The sequence below is a fragment of the Oncorhynchus keta genome, chromosome 11 (genome assembly GCF_023373465.1).
Source record: "Oncorhynchus keta strain PuntledgeMale-10-30-2019 chromosome 11, Oket_V2, whole genome shotgun sequence".
In the NCBI taxonomy this organism is placed as follows: domain Eukaryota; kingdom Metazoa; phylum Chordata; class Actinopteri; order Salmoniformes; family Salmonidae; genus Oncorhynchus; species Oncorhynchus keta.
In genome coordinates this window covers 24,913,753-24,935,853 of record NC_068431.1, presented here as the reverse complement: position 1 = coordinate 24,935,853, position 22,101 = coordinate 24,913,753, and the positions used below count along the sequence as shown (strand labels likewise).

Here is a 22,101-nt window from a genome sequence, read left to right as displayed (position 1 = left end):
AAATCTGTTTTCTGCCCCTCCCAAAAGATAGAATTTGTAGATAATTGGCCCTCTTTCTGGGACTCACCCACAAACAGGACCAAGCCTGACCTGCTGAGGAGTGACGGACTCCATCCTAGCTGGAGGGGTGCTCTCATCTTATCTGCCAACATAGACAGGGCTCTAACTCCTCTAGCTCCACAATGAAATAGGGTGCAGGCCAGGCAGCAGGCTATTAGCCAGCCTGCCAGCATAGTGGAGTCTGCCACTAGCATAGTCAGTGTAGTCAGCTCAGCTATCACCATTGAGACCGTGTCTGTGCCTCGACCTAGGTTGGGCAAAACTAAACATGGCGGTGTTCGCCTTAGCAATCTCACTAGGATAAAGACCACCTCCATTCCTGTCATTACTGAAAGAGATCATGATACCTCACATCTCAAAATAGGGCTACTTAATGTTAGATCCCTTACTTCAAAGGCAATTATAGTCAATGAACTAATCACTGATCATAATCTTGATGTGATTGGCCTGACTGAAACATGGCTTAAGCCTGATGAATTTACTGTGTTAAATGAGGCCTCACCTCCTGGCTACACTAGTGACCATATCCCCCGTGCATCCCGCAAAGGCGGAGGTGTTGCTAACATTTACGATAGCAAATTTCAATTTACAAAAAAAAAAAAAATGACGTTTTCGTCTTTTGAGCTTCTAGTCATGAAATCTATGCAGCCTACTCAATCCCTTTTTATAGCTACTGTTTACAGGCCTCCTGGGCCATATACAGCGTTTCTCACTGAGTTCCCTGAATTCCTATCAGACCTTGTAGTCATTGCAGATAATATTCTAATCTTTGGTGACTTTAATATTCACATGGAAAAGTCCACAGACCCACTCCAAAAGGCTTTTGGAGCCATCATCGACTCAGTGGGTTTTGTCCAACATGTCTCTGGACCCACTCACTGTCACAGTCATACGCTGGACCTAGTTTTGTCCCATGGAATAAATGTTGTGGATCTTAATGTTTTTCCTCATAATCCTGGACTATCGGACCACCATTTTATTACGTTTGCAATTGCAACAAATAATCTGCTCAGACCCCAACCAAGGAACATCAAAAGTCGTGCTATAAATTCACAGACAACACAAAGATTCCTTGATGCCCTTCCAGACTCCCTCTGCCTACCCAAGGACGCCAGAGGACAAAAATCCGTTAACCACCTAACTGAGGATCTCAATTTAACCTTGCGCAATACCCTAGATGCAGTTGCACCCCTAAAAACTAAAAAAATGTCTCATAAGAAACTAGCTCCCTGGTACACAGAAAATACCCGAGCTCTGAAGCAAGCTTCCAGAAAATTGGAACGGAAATGGCGCCACACCAAACTGGAAGTCTTCCGACTAGCTTGGAAGGACGGTACCGTGCAGTACCGAAGAGCCCTTACTGCTGCTCGATCGTCCTATTTTTCTAACTTAATTGAGGAAAATAAGAACAATCCGAAATTCCTTTTTGATACTGTGGCAAAGCTAACTAAAAAGCAGCATTCCCCAAGAGAGGATGACTTTCACTTTAGCAGTGATAAATTCATGAACTTCTTTGAGGAAAAGATTATGATTATTAGAAAGCAAATTACGGACTCCTCTTTAAACCTGCGTATTCCTCCAAACCTCAGTTGTCCTGAGTCTGCACAACTCTGCCAGGACCTAGGATCAAGAGAGACGCTCAAGTGTTTTAGTACTATATCTCTTGACACAATGATGAAAATAATCATGGCCTCTAAACCTTCAAGCTGTATACTGGACCCTATTCCAACTAAACTACTGAAAGAGCTGCTTCCTGTGCTTGGCCCTCCTATGTTGAACATAATAAACGGCTCTCTATCCACTGGATGTGTACCAAACTCACTAAAAGTGGCAGTAATAAAGCCTCTCTTGAAAAAGCCAAACCTTGACCCAGAAAATATAAAAACTATCGGCCTATATCGAATCTTCCATTCCTCTCAAAGATTTTAGAGAAGGCTGTTGCGCAGCAACTCACTGCCTTCCTGAAGACAAACAATGTATACGAAATGCTTCAGTCTGGTTTTAGACCCCATCATAGCACTGAGACGGCACTTGTGAAGGTGGTAAATGACATTTTAATGGCATCGGACCGAGGCTCTGCATCTGTCCTCGTGCTCCTAGACCTTAGTGCTGCTTTTGATACCATCGATCACCACATTCTTTTGGAGAGATTGGAAACCCAAATTGGTCTACACGGACAAGTTCTGGCCTGGTTTAGATCTTATCTGTCGGAAAGATATCAGTTTGTCTCTGTAAATGGTTTGTCCTCTGACAAATCAACTGTACATTTCGGTGTTCCTCAAGGTTCTGTTTTAGGACCACTATTGTTTTCACTATATATTTTACCTCTTGGGGATGTTATTCGAAAACATAATGTAAACTTTCACTGCTATGCGGATGACACACAGCTGTACATTTCAATGAAACATGGTGAAGCCCCAAAATTGCCCTCGCTAGAAGTTGTGTTTCAGACATAAGGAAGTGGATGGCTGCAAACTTTCTACTATTAAACTCGGACAAAACAGAGATGCTTGTTCTAGGTCCCAAGAAACAAAGAGATCTTCTGTTGAATCTGACAATTAATCTTAATGGTTGTACAGTCGTCTCAAATAAAACTGTGAAGGACCTCGGCGTTACTCTGGACCCTGATCTCTCTTTTGAAGAACATATCAAGACCATTTCGAGGACAGCTTTTTTCCATCTACGTAACATTGCAAAAATCAGAAACTTTCTGTCCAAAAATGATGCAGAAAAATTAATCCATGCTTTTGTCACTTCTAGGTTAGACTACTGCAATGCTCTATTTTCCGGCTACCCGGATAAAGCACTAAATAAACTTCAGTTAGTGCTAAATACGGCTGCTAGAATCCTGACTAGAACCAAAAAATTTGATCATATTACTCCAGTGCTAGCCTCTCTACACTGGCTTCCTGTCAAAGCAAGGGCTGATTTCAAGGTTTTACTGCTAACCTACAAAGCATTACATGGGCTTGCTCCTACCTACCTCTCTGATTTGGTCCTGCCGTACATACCTACACGTACGCTACGGTCACAAGACGCAGGCCTCCTAATTGTCCCTAGAATTTCTAAGCAAACAGCTGGAGGCAGGGCGTTCTCCTATAGAGCTCCATTTTTATGGAACGGTCTGCCTACCCATGTCAGAGACGCAAACTCGGTCTCAACCTTTAAGTCTTTACTGAAGACTCATCTCTTCAGTGGGTCATATGATTGAGTGTAGTCTGGCCCAGGAGTGGGAAGGTGAACGGAAAGGCTCTGGAGCAACGAACCGCCCTTGCTGTCTCTGCCTGGCCGGTTCCCCTCTTTCCACTGGGATTCTCTGCCTCTAACCCTGTTACGGGGCTGAGTCACTGGCTTGCTGGGGCTCTCTCGTGCCGTCCCTGGGGGGGTGCGTCACCTGGGTGGGTTGATTCACTGTTGTGGTCGGCCTGTCTGGGTTGCCCCCCTTGGGTTGTACCGTGGCGGAGATCTTTGTGGGCTATACTCGGCCTTGTCTCAGGATGGTAAGTTGGTGGTTGAAGATATCCCTCTAGTGGTGTGGGGGATGTGCTTTGGCAAAGTGGGTGGGGTTATATCCTTCCTGTTTGGCCCTGTCCGGGGGTGTCCTCGGATGGGGCCACAGTGTCTCCTGACCCCTCCTGTCTCAGCCTCCAGTATTTATGCTGCAGTAGTTTATGTGTCAGGGGCTAGGGTCAGTTTGTTATATCTGGAGTACTTCTCCTGTCCTATTCGGTGTCCTGTGTGAATCTAAGTGTGCGTTCTCTAATTCTCTCCTTCTCTCTTTCTTTCTCTCTCTCAGAGGACCTGAGCCCTAGGACCATGTCCCAGGACTACCTGACATGAGGACTCCTTGCTGTCCCCAGTCCACCTGGCCATGCTCCTGCTCCAGTTTCAACTGACCTGAGCCCTAGGACCGTGCCCCAGGACTACCTGACATGAAGGCTCCTTGCTGTCCCCAGTCCACCTGACTGTGCTGCTGCTCCAGTTTCAACTGTTCTGCCTTATTATTATTCGACCATGCTGGTCATTTATGAACATTTGAACATCTTGGTCATGTTCTGTTATAATCTCTACCCGGCACAGCCAGAAGAGGACTGGCCACCCCACATAGCCCGGTTCCTCTCTAGGTTTCTTCCTAGGTTTTGGCCTTTCTAGGGAGTTTTTCCTAGCCACCGTGCTTTTACACCTGCATTGTTTGCTGTTTGGGGTTTTAGGCTGGGTTTCTGTACAGCACTTTGAGATATCAGCTGATGTACGAAGGGCTATATAAATAAATTTGATTTGATTTGATTTGATTTGAATTGAATTATAACGTGTGTTAAAATGTAGGTGTTAATTATTTTAAATGTATAGCCCCCATTTAACTAAGGGGTAGCGCTCTTTTCTCTCACGCTAGGGTCTGGCGCAGACAACTGTAAGATCTGAAAAAACATGTATTATTTTATAGTCTATTCCTACATGGTATGTTATGAACATTACGTTTTATTAAAGTTTGTAATAATGTACAAAGACCGGCCTCCAAGGTTTTTATTTTTACATAAAACACATTATTCAAATGTGTTACTTAATTCAAACATGTCTTAAAGGTTGTACGAAATATTTTGGAATTCAATAAAAGGAATTTTAAAAAACGGTATCTCACCCTTTAACTATGGGAAAAGCCTATTTAACAACGTCTTCCAGCTCTGTCGCGAAGTAAAATAGAATCAGGGGTGTGGGTGTGTGTGAGTGGTCTTGGGGCGTAGCAACAGACGTGTGTGTGTGTGTGTGGCTGTGTGTGTGTTACATAAATCCTAAGGTGGTGGGGTTCACCCCGGGATCCCAGAGCTCTATCTGTAGAGAATCGTTTGAAACCAAGGTTTACATTATCCGTCATATGGCCTGTCAAGATATAGGCCTACAGCCCGGGTTAAATACTGATATCTAATCAACACACAGGGATTCTAGCAAACCCAATGCAGACAGAACGGTACTTTGAATTCAAAGCCTTTTGGGGGCTCTAAAACCGACATACAGGGGTTGGGGTGTAGCATACATCTCGCAAAAACTCATTCCGTACTTTTAGATAGTTAGGGACAGAACTATTTTTAACATTGTTAGCATTGCTTTAGCGCAAAATACAGGCCCGAATATTGAACTGCACGGACAGATTAAAAAATAATAATAATAATATTCGGAATAAGTGAATCTCGCATAATGGGTATTTCTGGAGGTGAGTAAATGAAAAACATATTTTAAGATTTGTTTGAATATTATTGGAATATTAACCCCGAGTTATTTGGGTATTTCAGGCCAAAAGGCCAATATAGTTAAAAAAAAATGTAAAAAGTGTAGATATAGCGTATAACTGTTAATATTGTCTAATGGTGTCTAGGCTCCCCGACATTTAAGCAGCTTTTACGCGATTTACCTGATCTGGAACAACATGAGGGTGGTTCACAGGCGCAAAAGTCTGGCAGGCAATCACCAGAGGCCTTTTTTCGTTGTAAGTCCTTATAATTAAATACATACCCAAGAATATTTATATATAAACATTAAAAAATAGGGTGTACTATTTAAAAAAAAAATGTTTTTTATGTATTTACAGCCGACATACAGCCAGGAATGATAAAGGATGCGTTATGGACATCTGACACGCAGGACTTTGATGCAATTCTACCGTTCTGTACGAGCGATTTTTCAAACTCACCGCGAATCCAGGGAACATCGACCCCCGCACGAAATATTCCAGACAGCAACAGGCAAAGAGCCGTGATTGCCGAAATACATTGCTCTGAATCAAGCCCACCCGAAAACTACTGTTGGGCCGGGAACTTGCTGCTTCACGAGCAGGCGCTCCAGGGGCCCGGTATGAGACCATTATACAGTTTGGTTATTAGTTATAAGCCTTTTTATTAGTTATAGATCTGTTGACAGCCTATGTTAAAACAAGGACAAATAATGTTTTTTCAGACTGTCCGGAGACAGGCCCAGCAGAATCTGGAACGCTAGAGGGAAAAAGTCACACACCCCCGGTTTCGGCGATTCATCACAACAAGCGCCAAAAAAGCCGAGGTATTTTAACTATGTATTGTTAATATATATTATTATAAAGGAAAAGGTATTTGACATTTGTATGTAGCTAACATATATATATATATATATGTATATTATATCTAATAACATAATTATGTATGTATTATTTTCATTCAGACTCCGCCCCGGCGAAAAACGGCACAGACGACCACATACATCTAGAGCTGGGGGATTCCGGCGCCCCGAGCATTCCCGATGAAACACCCGAGAGACCTGTTTTTAATGACATGTCAGATGTTGAAGACCAGCTATTCTGTGATGCGGCCAACCTTATAGACCCAGTCAATTCTACGGCCTCAGTACCTGCAGCCGAACAAGAAAGGTTTTTCACATTATTTTCAAGGGCTTTGAAATCGAGGAATGTTTTGCTATACAAACGACTGGGGGATTTAATTGAGAGACAATACAGAGACGATATGTTATTCTGGCATAGAACAATTCCACGCATGTTAAACAGCAACCCCATTAAAAAATGCAAATACAGATGCTAAAATCATACATGTAACACCAACCATTACAGAAAGACCCCCCCCAAAAAAGAACACCCTTAATTATCCAAAAATGGCAGAACTAACGCAACACGGGGAGACAGTTGAAAGCCTCTTATCCCAGATTCCAGCCGAACTCCTAGAAGTTATTAAACGTATGAACGAGTCAGGAACGTTAGATGAAAGCATATTAACACAGATTCTGCTAAATGACTTAAATGTAAATGTAATTCCAGCCGAACTCTTAGAAATGATTAATCGTATGAATGAGTCAGGGGCGTCTGAGGAAAACATGTTATCCCAGATTCCCGAAGCCCTCATAACCTTAATTAATCGGATGAACGAGAGTCAGACAATTTCGGCCCCGACAACCCCAACAGCGATAGAACAACCAGTAACGCCTAGGTCCGTAGAGTCTGAAACGCCACAAGATGTTTTTGGGGAATTGGACAATTGTCTAATAAATCTGGCGGCAGATGTTCATGATAGACGTGTCAGGGTTGTGTACAGGAATAAATTCAACAATACAGAGATTCAACAGTTTTTCAATTTCCTATGTGTGAATCAGAATCTTGACTATGCTGTATTTTACATGATGATAATGGACACTCTGAATGACCTGTTAGAAACAGCAAGAGATTATGGCGAACCTCGTGATGTCTTACAGTTGGAAATATGTGGAGATAGCCTGCATAATACAGTATCTCTTATTTTACCCAATGGCGAAGCAGATCTTGAACAATTTACAGCGCTGGTAGAACGCCTTGTTCAGTCAAATTTAGCCATCATAGCCGATCGGACCCTCGAGCTTGTAGTGCAAATAATACGTCAACCGCAGGGGGGTGGTGGGCAGAGAAGGACGCTTGATAGCCTAATGCAGTCAGAAATCATAAGCAATAAAAGGGCCTACCTCATAAACGTTCACAATCCCGATAATAAGCTATGTTTTGCAATAGGCCTAGCGCATTTACTTAACCCCGGATGTACTGATCTGACGGCATTGCAAAAGGCTAGAGAGATCCAAATGGCGGTGGGTCTCGGGATACATGAAGGGGTGGCATACTCAGACATTGTCAAATTTGAAAACCTTCTGAATATCAAGATTGTGGTTTTGTACCACAGTAGAGCTAATGCAGCTCTCTTGAAGTTCCAAAACACCCCCCAACCGCACCCTCAGATTCTGTACTTTTATGTGCAAAACGAACATTACTATGCCATTACCAACATCAAGGCGTTCATAGGTGCACCCTATGTGTGTACATCCTGCCATACCGGCTACACCCGAAAGGGGGGGCACTCCTGCCGTTATAACTGTTCGGTATGTCAGGATGCAGAGTGCCCTATGCAAACCTTAAACTTGACACCATGTGCGGATTGCCATTGCACATGTCGTTCGACCTACTGTTATGATAAACACAAAATTTAAACATGGCACCCTAAGGCCTGTAAATCTGTAAGCATTTGTGCCATTAACAAGACATGCCCAAAATGTCATTGCAATTACAGCCTTAAAATAGATAGCCCTAAACCACATGTTTGTGGAATCATACATTGTCCAATCTGTAAAGGGGCTCTGAAAAGCAGAAATGCTGAAGTGGTTCAAGAAGTGCCACACGAGTGTTATATTCAGCCCTTGGCTGAAGATGAACACTCAGAGAAATATGTGTTCTATGATTTTGAGACAAATCAGCAATCTGGGGATCATTTGCCTATTTTTGTATCTACCATGACATTCAAGGGGGAAAGGTGGTCTGCAGAAGGATCCAATTGTGCACTACTCTTTCTAAAACATTTTAGAAAACCACAGTACCGAAACTTTACGTTTATAGCGCACAATGCTAGAGCCTACGACTCTTACCTTCTTCTGAACCCCTTGATACAGCAAGGCGTGGCCCCCAGGGTCATCGCGCAAGGTAGTAAAATCTTGTGTTTTCTAGATCCAGCCTTCAACCAGAGATACATTGACAGTTTAAGCTTCTTACCCATGAGATTGGCTCAAATGCCAGAGGCCTTGGGTTTTGAAAACTCTGTGAAAGGCTGGTTCCCCCACTTCTTCACATCTGAGGAGAATCTACATTATATCGGATCATATCCCAGCCCAGAAATGTATGGGTGTGATCAAATGTCTCCCAAAGAGCATGAGAGATTCATGATTTGGTATGAGACAGTAAGACATGGCACCTTTGATTTCCATAAAGAGATGGAATCATACTGTGACAATGATGTGGTTATAATTCGTGAAGGATGCCTCAGATTCAGAGAAGAGGTAATCAAAGATGCCGGTATTGACCCATGGAGTTGTACAACGATTGCATCGGCATGCATGAAAACATACCGTACACACTATCTGCCTACAGCCTCTATAGCGATCCCCTCGCCTGACAACTACCGACGCCAATTCAAGGCATACTCTAGTGGGTCCATTCAATGGCTAGAGTATATGGCCCAGGATAAAGACATTTTTATTCAACATGCTTTGAATCGAGGGGAGAAGGCATTTGGCTCTTACCATGTAGATGGCTACACCCAGATTGACGGGGTTGAGACCGTGTATGAGTACAATGGTTGTTTCTTCCATGGTTGCAAATCTTGCTTTGTGCCCCAGAACATGTGTGTCCTATCCCAAAATACTTTTGGGGAAATGTACCAAGAGTTTCAAGACAAAGTTGCTTCTTTACAGGCTACTTACGGCCTAAAAGTGGTTGTTTTGTGGGAGCACGAATGGACAGCCCTCAAAAAGTCTGATCCTCATGTTCAAGCATTCCTTTCCAGCTTTGACACCCCAGAACCTCTGGAGCCAAGACAGGCCTTGTATGGCGGCCGTACCAATGCTTTGACATTGAGGTATGTAGCGGAACCCGACGAGACAATAGGCTATGTAGATTTTACATCCCTTTATCCGCATGTAATGAGTTCCTCATGCTATCCTATAGGTCATCCTGAAATTATTCATTGTGATTTTGACTTACCTCAAAACTATTTTGGTCTGATCAAAGCAACAGTCTACCCTCCAAGGGGTTTGTTTATACCTGTGTTGCCTTACAGGGGCCCTCAAGGAAAACTTTTCTTTCCCCTTTGTCGCACCTGCAGTGAAAACATACAACAAAACCCATGTGATCACACCGATCAAGAAAGAGCACTGACAGGTGTATGGGTCACAGCTGAATTCTCTAAGGCTTTAGAGATGGGGTATCGTATGGCCAAAATCTTTGAAGTATGGAACTTTTCAAAGAAATCAGACACTCTTTTTAAAGAGTACATCAAGACCTTCTTGAGATGTAAGCAAATGGCTTCAGGCTATCCTGCATCGGTCACAGATCAAGAGAGTAAAGACAGGTACATTCAAGACTATCATGACAGAGAAGGCATCCTTCTTGACCCTGACAGAATAGAGGTCAACAAAACCAAACGAAATGTGTCGAAATTGTACTTAAATTCGCTTTGGGGCAAATTAGCGCAGAGGTGTAATATGCTAACAACGTCGATTATTAAAGACCCTGAATAATTTTTGGAATTCATTTTTTCGGACCAATACGAAATTTCACATTTTTCATTCTTGAGTCAAGACATTGCCTTGGTGCAATGGCGACGTAACAAGAAGTGGGTTCTACCCCCGGGTAATGTAAATGTGTTTCTTGCAGCATTTACCACGGCCTATGGCCGACTTGAACTGTACAAGCTCATGGTGCAGCTTCAGAGGCGAGTGCTTTACCATGACACAGACTCTGTGGTCTATGTAAGCAAACCAGGGGATTGGAGCCCCCCACTCAGCAACTATCTGGGTGGCTTAACGAGCGAACTCGCAGAGGGTGACCATATCACAGAATGGTCATCCTGTGGGCCCAAAAGCTATGCTTTTAGAACGCTAAAGAATCACGTGGTATTGAAAGCCAAAGGAGTGACTCAAAACTATGAAAATGCCCAGCGTGTAAACTTGGAATCAATCACACGCTTGGTCGAGGGGTTCCTATATGACAGGAATAGTGACTTGGAGATTTTGAGCTCCTACAAAAAGATTGTTAGGGATAAAAAGGGCTTCCATCTGAGGAATGCCCCACTCATTAAAAGATTCAGGGTTGTCTATGACAAGAGAGTGCTTTTGCCTGACGGGACCACATTGCCCTATGGCTACTGACTTATGCTACAGGCCGCAGTGTGTCAGGTGTGACTCAAAAAAACTATGAAAAAAATACCCCTCGTGTAAAAAACTAGGAATCAATCACACGCTTGTTTGAGGGGGGTTCCTAAATGACAGGAATAGTGACTTTGAGATTTAGGAGCTCCTACAAAAAGATTGTTGGGTATAATAAAGGGCTTCCATCTGAGGAAGGCCCCACTTACTAAAAGATTCAGGGTTGTCTATGACAAGAGACTGCTTTTGCCTGACTGGACCACATTACCCCTTTGGCTGCTGACTTATGCTACAAGCTACAGGGGTCTTAAAGCTTAAGATATAATGACTGCTGTAGAAGGTTTTGACCCCCGGTTGCAACTACCATTTTCGGCCTTAATCGCAGGGCCTTCGAATAGTGGTAAAACTTGTTTTGTAAAAAGTATTTTAGAGAATTCTGAACATGTGTTATCTCAAAAGCCTGATAATGTTGTGTGGTGTTATTCATGTTATCAACCTCTGTATGATGAATTGTTGAAGACAATAAAAATCTAGTTTGTTGAAGGAATACCTGATACCTTGTCTGATGATGAACTTTTACCTCCTCATAAAAACAATCTGTTGGTTTTGGACGATATGCTATTTGCAGGTAGCGAACATCCCGAAATTGCCCGAGCGTTTACCCAATATACTCATCATATAAACCTGTCCGTGCTTTACTTGGTGCAGAATGTGTTTCACCAAGGTAAAAATAGCCGCACCATCAGTTTGAACGCCAATTACATGGTTTTGTTCAAAAATCCTAGAGACAAACTACAGATTAACACTCTAGCTCAGCAGATGTACCCGGGAAGGAAATCCTACTTTATGGAGAGCTACGAGGACGCTACCCAAGTGCCATTTTCTTATTTAATCGTGGATTTAAAAGCAAATACTCCAGAACACCTGAGGCTACGAACGGGTCTGTTCCCGTGGGAGTGGCCGGCTGCGTACATTCCTAAAAAAAAATTAGCCGCTATGTCTCTGCGTTTAAAAAGAAACTTGCCCCTCTTGAGAAGCCTAGTTGGGGCTACATCTAATGAACGGAAGGCCATCTTGGGTCACTGTTCTTCAGATCTCATATTATCCCTATGTGAGATTGCTTTGAATCTTCTCAAAGGACGCATTCCACTCACCCTGACACAATTGAAAAAATTAAAGAGACAAAAGACCTTGATCAAGCTCTTTGCCAATAAAAGGGTCAGTCTTCAAAAGAAACGACATAGCATACAACAGTCTGGCGGTTTTATTCTACCTTTACTAAGTATAGCCGTGCCCTTCATCACCAGCCTTATTGCAGCCCGACGTGGTGGTTGAACACATAGGGTGATGGCCAATAAAATGTATCTGGTGCCACAACAAGAGTTGGATAGACTTTAAAAAACGTGCAGGGTCCCCCGAAAATATCAGACAAACAGCGGAAAATGATTTGGATACGGCCATGAAGGATATTTTGAATCAAAAAGGATTGAACCCCTATGATAAGGTCCAAAAATACACAAACCTCTTGCAAAGGTATTTGTCCTTGGTGAAACAAGGGGAGAGAGAGACAGGCCATTTAACTATTTCCCTACAGGACCCTTTAAAAGATGACGAGCCTCGCGAGAGCCACGCCCTGTAATGCCTGTACCTGCGAGCTTACCGTCTGAAGATCAAATGCCTGTTGAAGATAAAGTTATGCATGACTTGTTAACCCATGTTCCGGCACGTAACAGGAAAAATGTTAGCTACATTATGAACAAGCTAAAAGACTCAAATGGGGCAGCTACTTGGAATGACAAAGGAGAGTTTATCCTTCAGGGTGCGGTTGTCAAGGGTTCACATATACTTGACTTGCTTAAAAGTACCACATCTGCCCACAAGGTTGCTGATGACCGCAGACCTCCAGGGTGGCTTCAGTTTCTTAAGGCCCTGGCCATCCTCAACATACCCCTCTCGGGTGTACCCAACTATAAGATTCGGCAACAGATTCACTCTTTAAAACACACACCTTCACAGAGATACAGCACCCCTAAAGATGCCCCAAAACCCTCGCATCCTTATGAAATGAATGACGATAACCCATTTACCCCACTGAACGCCTCTGGACCTTTCCCTAATCCCGATCTCTCTGGGTGGTTAGCCTTTTGAATGACTTTTGAATGCCTATGATTAAATTCAATAAATTTTATTTAAAATAAATAAGCAATTTAACATTTGTGGCATTCTTGAAACATTTGGCGTGAGCATACGCCTTGATATCTTCTAACAAAACAAGCTACAACTTTATCATTACTTCTTAAATCATCCTTATAAAGAGACATAACATCTTCAAAAGAAACTCCCCGGGCTCTTTGGCATAGGTAGAATACACAGTGTTGACCGCATGTCGTTGAAAGGGTATCTTGCACCTGTTTGATGTTGTAGTATATCTTTGAGCCATTTTTGGTCAGAAATTCTTTAATAGATTTGGGGAAATGTGAAAAACCATAGGAATCAAAAAAAGTTGTGATTTTTCTTCCTCCTTCCTCTTCTAATGTCACAGCTAGCCAATGTTCACCCGGCATGTTTTTAGGATGGGTATTGACAATAAACATTGCAGGCCGCACCTTCCATTTCTCCATAGGTAATTCATCACAAGCCAACACTCCGCAAAATTGTTTTCCAATCAGTCGGCTCATCAGCCCTTCCAACTCTTGGGTATTCATGTCTTTTGCTCAACGATCCTTAATAATAATCTACTAAAACCTGTCTTCAGCTATTCACCTCCAAGATTGAATCAGAGCAGGCATAAACAATCATGCTAACGGTACAGGCTAAAGGTGTACGGAAACGCATTTCCAGCCTGAGGTTACCTTGGGACACCACAGAAAGATTTCCTGAGGTGTCATCATCTGGGGATAAATTGAAAGCATACATTGTGTAACCCTCTGCAAAATCATTTCTGTCAATAGGTAAAGAGAGATCTTTTAGATGCCTCCCGGTAGCCAGGAATAGATTGTAAAATTCTCACACAGATATGTTGTTATTAAATTGCGGTTGGAAAGCCTTAGCTGGGACCTGATGTCTGTCCTGACACAGAGCGACATACTCTGCATTGAAGTGTTGAAAATTAAATGGGTTTTTATTTAAGCTGCCCGTATTGGAGGCGTGATCATCCAAACCTATAACCACGTATCGCGGTAAAGGGCCTAGAAATAGGTTTTCTTGACTGCAGATTCTGCTGCCCACAGGTATGCTAAAGGTTTTCATGGTAATTCTTTGGAGAGGGTAAAGGGCATTTCCTTTCAGCAAAGCCTGTGAGTGACCCAGACGAATTGCCGGAGATACCGATACTTTTTAAATAAAAAGCGTGGCCCCCAACACTTTTAAGCTAAAGTCCCCATCCGTTGCAGACATTAGGCAAAACTCATCCTTGGCCCTGGTTAATTTTAGTCTTAAATCAACCGCATTTAAGAGTAAACGTTCTTGAAAGAAAATGTCAGAGTGTATAGGGCCTAGCAGATGAAACTCTCGAGATTCTAGACAGTAGCGAGCCCGTGCGGCCAGGCCTTTATTTGCACCTGTGGATGGGTCTGTCGATTCCATAGAGCCTCCTGCAGTATCCTTGCTAAAAACCCCTGCGCTGAATTGGGTCTTGAGAGTGTCTTCAGAGTAGTTGAGTAAGCATTCCATGATGGCACGGTAGGGATATGTGGCACTGCTTTGACTGATTAGACGTTCCCCCAAAGTCACATCCACTTGGGAGAAGATGGTGGACACTGGGTAATTAATGAGACTCACTTTGGCATCGTTTGCAATATCAGTACCATCTCTTTTGGTCACTTTTAGACGCAAATGCACCAAGGTATTGTTGAGGTCCAGATAGTTGTCACCGTGGCCTGGTATGAAAAACTATGGGGCCGTTGTCTGTAATGGCAGAGAGTGGGGCTATCTCCACATAACTGGACCTCTCTACTGAATGTTGGGTTAAGGGGGCCGTGAAAAGATCGAGCTCTGTTTTTATAGCTTCAGAGGACATGCGGTGTAAAAGAGCCATGGTGCTTGTTCTTTTAGAAAATACTTCAGAGTATTCTTTTTACCGTTTTTGGTCCAGACCTCCTCACTTTACCCCGTCTTTGACTAACTGAGTTTCTTTTAACAGTTAACCTCAGTTTTTTAGGCGCAAGTCTTCGTCTTATACCGGGCGGTCTCTTTTTCGGTCTTCGAGACAACATCATCAACCCCGAGCCTTCTTGACTCTCGACATCTGGTGACGCCCTTCTGGTTATCGCATTGGCGACAACCTCACTTACTATATTTTTCGCTGCTGATTTTAAATGCGGTTTGGCTATGCTGAAGCCTCTCTTCATAAACGGTAAAACCATCCTAAAGAGGTTACGAAATATCCCTCCGATCCCCGAACCATACATGGTGGGCGACCCATAATAGCCGGGTAACCCATTACCCACTTGATCGACATAGTATGTGACATACCGGTTAGGGTCGAGATGTCGTTGTTCCATAATTTTAATTTAGATGTGTTATGTATATAAAATATATAATACTAATATTATATATGTAGAGAGGTTTTGGTGGGTCTAAAGTGGAGTTTTACAATCGTTTTACCATAAGTAAATTCAATGTTTTCGTTCTGATCCGTTTTAAGCTCAACAAGAATGTTTTCAATATATTTCTTGCTTACAGGTACGTAGTGTGGCTTGTCGTAGGTGACAGTGACTATGTCGCCGTCCTTTCCGTCTATATGAACCATTCTCAGGAGTGGCACACAGCTGTCTCCGACCCTTTGATAGGATATGATGTCGGTATACACAAATATGTTGTAAAATCCTGCATGTATATCCGCGGGGAATGGGAATAATTTATCTCTCACATACGTCCATTTATTGGGCCCCATCCCCAACATGTAGGCTAAATTACCACCAGTCTTTATCCCCCAGGAAGCATCTCCTGAGATTTGTACCCTTTTATGTATAGGGTTGTACATCAGGAATATTTCCGTACTGTTCTGCGATAGACGTTCATTCAACTCGGAGACGAGCCTTTCGACGGTTCTATAGAACCCTTTTTTAACCTTAATAAATGTTGCAGGTTCCGTTAACTTTTTGAAATAAAATTCCCGGTCCTTATCTTTGATATTATACCAGCTATGGGGGTATGTAATCTCGCTGAGCCCTACTTCCCAGGCCTCTGATAACTCTATAGGCTTTGGAAAATTGGTTGTATAATTAGAACTCTGATTATTACGATATATCTGTGCGGACGCATTACTGGGGAGAGTCAGGTAGAAGCCGCTGTGTTCCATTATGCCCTCCGGTGTACACCCGAATGAGGATGTATTTTATCCTGCATGGGGGTTTAAATTAACCCCTGATGCCTCCACTACATCCTTCTCTAATACTCAGCTGTTGAATTTTAGCGGCCAGTTTTTCCAGCGGACCAGCACCCATTTTTGACTGTTTTCTCTCTTTTGATCTAGAATCTCCTCTACGTGAAACACCTTGTCTTTACCAACCTTTACCTTCTGTAATTCCTGCTCATAAAAAGATCCCGTTATAAGTTCCCCGTCATAATCTTTTAATATGTAGACCGGGGGTATGCGCGGCAGACATTCTGTAACCGTGAAAAGCTCATCACTGTATCCTTGCACGTATTTTTTATCGAAAACACCCCTCAACTTGGATATACGAACCAAGTCCCCCACAATAAATTTAAAATTTATTTTTTTCTTACGGCGAAGAGGGAGCAAACCATACAGATTTTTAAAGACTTGAAAAGAGTTTTCCGAAGAGACCTCGGAGGGTTTCATCCTCATACTTTTATGATAACTATTGTTATACCCAATTACTAAATCTTGAACTATGTCGATATATCTATGCGTGTTGTGAGCTGTAAAATAGCGCCACATCCGCTCCTTCAGAGTTCGGTTAAAGCGTTCAACCACAGAAGCTTTCAAATCCGATCCTGTAGCAAAATGTACTATATTGTGCTTTTTCATTAGTTTCTGAAAGGGCTTATTAAAAAAGTATTTTCCGCCATCGGTCTGCACTTTCTTGGGGGCGCCTCCTTCCTTCAAGATAGAGGCAAATGCCCGGGTCACCTCAGCGCCGCTCTTATTCTTTAAGACCCGGACAAAAGCTATTTTAGAGAAAATATCTATGACCGTTAGCATGTAGCGATTTCCTTCATTTTTATCTGCAAGGGCCTGCATGTCACATAGATCAGCCTGAAATTGGGACAATGGGTGTGTAGAAAAAAACTATTTCTAGGAAAATGTTTTCTCACGGGTTTATGCAGAGTGTGAGCATCTTGTTGGGATAACCACTCATTGACTTTAGCATCGCTTAACCTGTGACCTGTTTCTTCGGCTAAAGCGCGCTGTAAACGCTCCTTACCACCCACCATAAGACCCCGGGTTAGAGGGATTATAATAAATGTTTTTCAAAATCTGCTCTGCCATCCTTCTTGCCTCTCTGAGGTCCAATAACGTTAATGAGCCACTTTCAAATAACAACAACATTTCATTTTCATTTTTTGGGTTTTTTATTTCCATGAAAACATTAGGTATTACGTATACAGACAATCCCTAATTCGTTGCAGGATACATGCCCCCCCTTTCTCTATGATCGAATCATGTAAAACCTTGTATATTTGGCTTAGATTAACAGGTTTGTTTCGCTGAAATTTTACAACAGACACATCAGCTATAAAAGTATATAAACAACAAATATGATACATGTTACAATTAAAGGGTGTTTCAAACAAATAAAGTAAAATCTTAGACAAAGTTGTTTCTAGTTCTTCAGAATCACCACCAAGCCGGGTAACCATTTGTGTCCATTGTAGACCCTCGCCCGCATGTCGTACATGATTCATGATTTTGTCCATTTTCAAAACACGCTCTACATTAGCCCCGGAATTGGGGGTTGTGTAGAACGAGACATTGTTCACTTTATTTTCAATAATTTGATGCATAACACTTGTAAGTTCTCTCAAAAGGAAAAATGTATTTATTCTCTCTAACCTCGTATACACATAGTTACCCATTGCTCTACATCTAAATAACAAAAATGTCACTCGGGCTCTTGGGGTTTATTGAGCCAGAAAGTCATCACATCAGACACCACAGCCTCCCGGTATTTGTTATCCTCCACCAGGGTGTGTCGGATTTCTTTGAGTTTCTCGTGTATGTGAATGGCCTCCTTCAGTTCATGTAGGAAAGCCTCGGTTACCCCGTAAACTCTGGGGATAGACGGCACAAGGCCCATAGCCTCCAGGGCTCTGACCAGCGATGGTATAAACCGGCAGGACCAAAGTCTCTTCACCAGCGCCTCAAAATTGTTGAAGAAGTAGTATCTTGGGGGATCGTATAGGCAGGGATGCCTTCGCTGGCTGGGGTGATTAATCTCACAACCGATGCATTTTTCTCGTATATATTCTCCAATCACCACGTCTAAAAGCGTGCCTACTGAGGCCTTGATTGTGTCCACAAAAAATAGTACTGACCACCCCATCAAACACATCCTCAGGTTGTGTACATGTAGGGGGTGTCGAGGGTCTTGCCAGGGGGGAGTAGAATGGAGGGCTGCGAGGCATACAATCCTTAGTGTCGGGAGCCCAGGCCATTTCGGAGTTCGGGTATGCGTTAGGAATATCCATGGTCAATGCGTAGGTTAAGAACTGTAGGTTTTAAGAACCAGCCTTTTATTCTTGAACCAGCCCTCGGGGTATCTGGGCGGGGTTAACAACACCGCTTACCTCGCTTTCTTTGGGGGCTGCATCTCCTGACGTTGTATCTTCTTGGGGATGCTTTGAGTCGTAATCCTCCGGATTCGTATATATTATGCACTTCTTTAGTCGAACAATGCTCTGGCGCTTTTGGCTCTGTACAAACAGAGTGTCCAACATCTCCAACATTTTCAATTCCATTAAAGGCCAGCTTTTAAAGGGGATAAGCATTCGAAGCCGGAAATCCCCGTCCGAACCGCCATCCCGGATGTTTTGGTTTCGGATTTCCACGGTGCTGACGTAAAATTCCACGCAACCGCAGGGGAGTCCATCTTTTCGTTGTATTTTCACCCTGTGAAATACTCTTCCTGAGGTGTCCGGGGTACCTTCCCAGCGGGTCTCGTAGCCTGTGAACAAGCTGTAACCCTTGGTGATACGGCTCAGTTCGGGACACAAAACCTGTCGAAAAACCGTCCAGTCTTCAACATCATAAGTCACGCCTAATTTCTGGTCGTTATATTCTTCTCCTTCGGCTAACGTATAGAGTTTCACGCTACAGGCCAAGTAATCAAACAGATACCCCCAATGCTGTCCGTTAGACATCAACACTTCATCTTTCAGCGCCGTTGCGGGCGGTATCTGGGTTCTATACACGTTTAGAAACCGCTTTTTTGGTGCATCGTATATTGCGGCTGTATACTTTGCCCTTTCTCAATGTTTCAGACGCGGTCCTGCCTCCGAGGCTACAGTCATCACAGCTTTGCCACTGATCGCAAAATCCATGTTTAAAAAAAAATAGGGTTTACGGTTCTGGGTTCGCAAGCCTTATTCTGGACATTTATAAATGCTGAGGCCCCAGCGCTATAGCCCCAGAAATTCCTGCTTCATCAGATAACAAACATAAGGGAGATAAAGATGGGGGGGTGGGGTCTCAAAAGGACATGGTCCCAAAAGTTCAAACACTCAAACACCCCCCACACAACCAGACCCCCCTACTCATCAAACACCTTGAATACTTCAAGGCATGACATATAGATATAAAATAACAAACACCCTCTAACAAATGACCACACGAACAGGAGGGCCGAGGCACATATTTAAACATGCACGCGTCATCATGACGTAGGGGTAGTCCGGGGTATACCCCATGGAAGTGACTCTCAGAGCCATTAGATCCTTTCGTCCCCAGACTTGTTCTTCCAACGCATATCCCGGCAGCCTTGAAGCACTCAGGACTCGTTCCATTTGACACAAAGCTAGTCTTATTTTAAGCCATTCTCGCGTCCTTAGCGCTGGAGAAAAACTCTCGGGTTCTGCACTATAAAAGGGTTGGGACACGCTGTCTGTGAATATCTTAACCGTAGATTCCTCCGGGTTGAATATGTACAAAATATGTCCCTCGCTTGTACACAAAAATCCGTTAAAACATTCGGGAGCCTCAACCAAAATATCCTCCAGGCTTTTGGCGTTGGATTCATGACGTGAGCTACAGAGCACTCCGAGAATTCCCCTTGTAGACATATTTTAGATGTTTAATATTCAGGTCTTAAAAAATGGCTTGTTCTGGACATTTATAAAGCCTAGGCCCCAAATACATAACCCTGGACATTCCTGCTTCATAGATAACAACCATAAGGGAGATAAAACTGGGTGTACGGTCCCAAAATTTCAAACACTCAAACAACACCCTCCCCAGTTCAACCAGCCCCCCTAGACATCAAACAACAGACCTACTTCAAAGCATAACATAGAACTATAAAAAAACACACACCCTCTAACACATGACCACACGAACAGGGGGGCCGGGGCGGGGGCACATATTTAAACATGCACGCGTCATCATGACGTATGGTAATCAATCAATCATTTTGACCCGTGCCGTATCCTATCTCTCTCTGTTATGCCTACTGAAACTATGATTTGTTTATGCACAATCCTTTTGATTGCCTGTTCCATTTCACATTAAGTGTCCTTAAATCCACATAGATACAGTTGAAGTATTCCTGACAATTCCTGTCATTTAATCCTAGTAAAAATTCCCTGTTTTATATCAGTTGGGATCACCAGTTTATTTTAAGAATGTGAAATGTCAGAATGTCAGAATAGTAGAGAGAAGGATTTCAGCTTTTATTGCTTTCATCACATTCCCAGTGGGTCAGAAGTTTACATACACTAAATTAGTATTTGGTAGCATTGTCTTTAAATTGTTTAACTTGGGTCAAACATTTTGGGTAGCCTTCCACAACCTTCCCACAATAAGTTGGGTGAATTTTGGTCCATTCCTCCTGACAGAGCTGGTGTTGGTCCATTCCTCCTGACAGAGCTGGTGTAACCGAGTCAGGTTTGTAGGCCTCCTTGCTCGCACATGCTTTTTCAGTTATGCCCACAAATTGTCAACAGTACTGAGGTCAGGGCTTTGTGATGGCCACTCCAATACCTTGACTTTATTGTCCCGAAGCCATTTTTTCACAACTTTGAAAGTATGCTTGGGGTCATTGTCCATTTGGAAGACCCATTTGCGACCAAGCTTTAACTTCCTGACTGATGTCTTGATGTTGCTTCGATATAACCACGTAATTTTCCTCCTCATGATGCCATCTATTTTGTGAAGTGCACAGTCCCTCCTGCAGCAAAACACCCCCACAACAGGATGCTGCCACCCCCGTGCTTCACGGTTGGGATGGTGTTCTTCGGCTTGCAAGCCTCCCCCTTTTTCCTCCAAACATAACGATTGTCATTATGGCTAAACAGTTTTATTTTTGTTTCATCAGACCAGAGGACATTTCCCCCCAAAATACGATCTTTGTCCCCATGTGAAGTTGCAAACCGTAGTCTGGCTTTTTATGGAGGTTTTGGAGCAGTGGCTTCTTCCTTGCTGAGCGTCCTTTCAAGTTATGTCGATATAGGACTTGTTTTACTGTGGATATAGATACTTTTGTAGCTATTTCCTCCAGCATCTTCACAAGGTCCTTTGCTGCTGTTCTGAGATTGATTTACACTTTTCTCACCAAAGTACATTCATCTCTAGGAGACGGAACGTGTCTCCTTCCTGAGCGGTATGACGGCTGCGTGGTCCCATGGTGTTTATACTTGGGTACTATTGTTTCAGGCGTTTGGAAATTGCTCCCAAGGATGAACCAGACTTGTGGAGGTCTAAAACAAATTATGAGGGCTGATTTCTTTAGATTTTCTCATGAAGTCAAGCAAAGAGGCACTGAGTTAAGGTAGGCCCTGCAATACATCTCCAATTGACTCAGATTATGTCAATTAGCCTATCAGAAGCTTCCAAGACATAATTTTCTGGAATTTTCCAAGCTGTTTAAAATGCACAGTCAACTTAGTGTATGTAAACTTCTGACCCACTGGAATTGTGATACAGTGAGGTATAAGTGAAATAATCTGTCTGTAAAAAATTGTTGGAAAAATTACTTATGTCATGAACAAAGTAGATGTCCTAAGCAACTTGCCAAAACTATAGTTTGTTAACAAGAAATTTGTGGAGTGGTTGAAAAACAAGTTTTAATGACTCCAACCTAAGTGTATATAAACTTCCGACTTCAACTGTATATGGCAGCCACACACACACACACACACACACACACGTTTGTATAGTGTATTACAAAG

General features: G+C 42.9%; 1 protein-coding gene across 2 annotated transcripts in view; it reads right to left on the bottom strand.

The window, feature by feature from the left end:
- Nucleotides 1–22,101, bottom strand: part of LOC118389967 (endothelial cell-selective adhesion molecule-like) — an 87,886-nt gene that overhangs the window by 10,337 nt on the left and 55,448 nt on the right. The window lies entirely within an intron of this gene.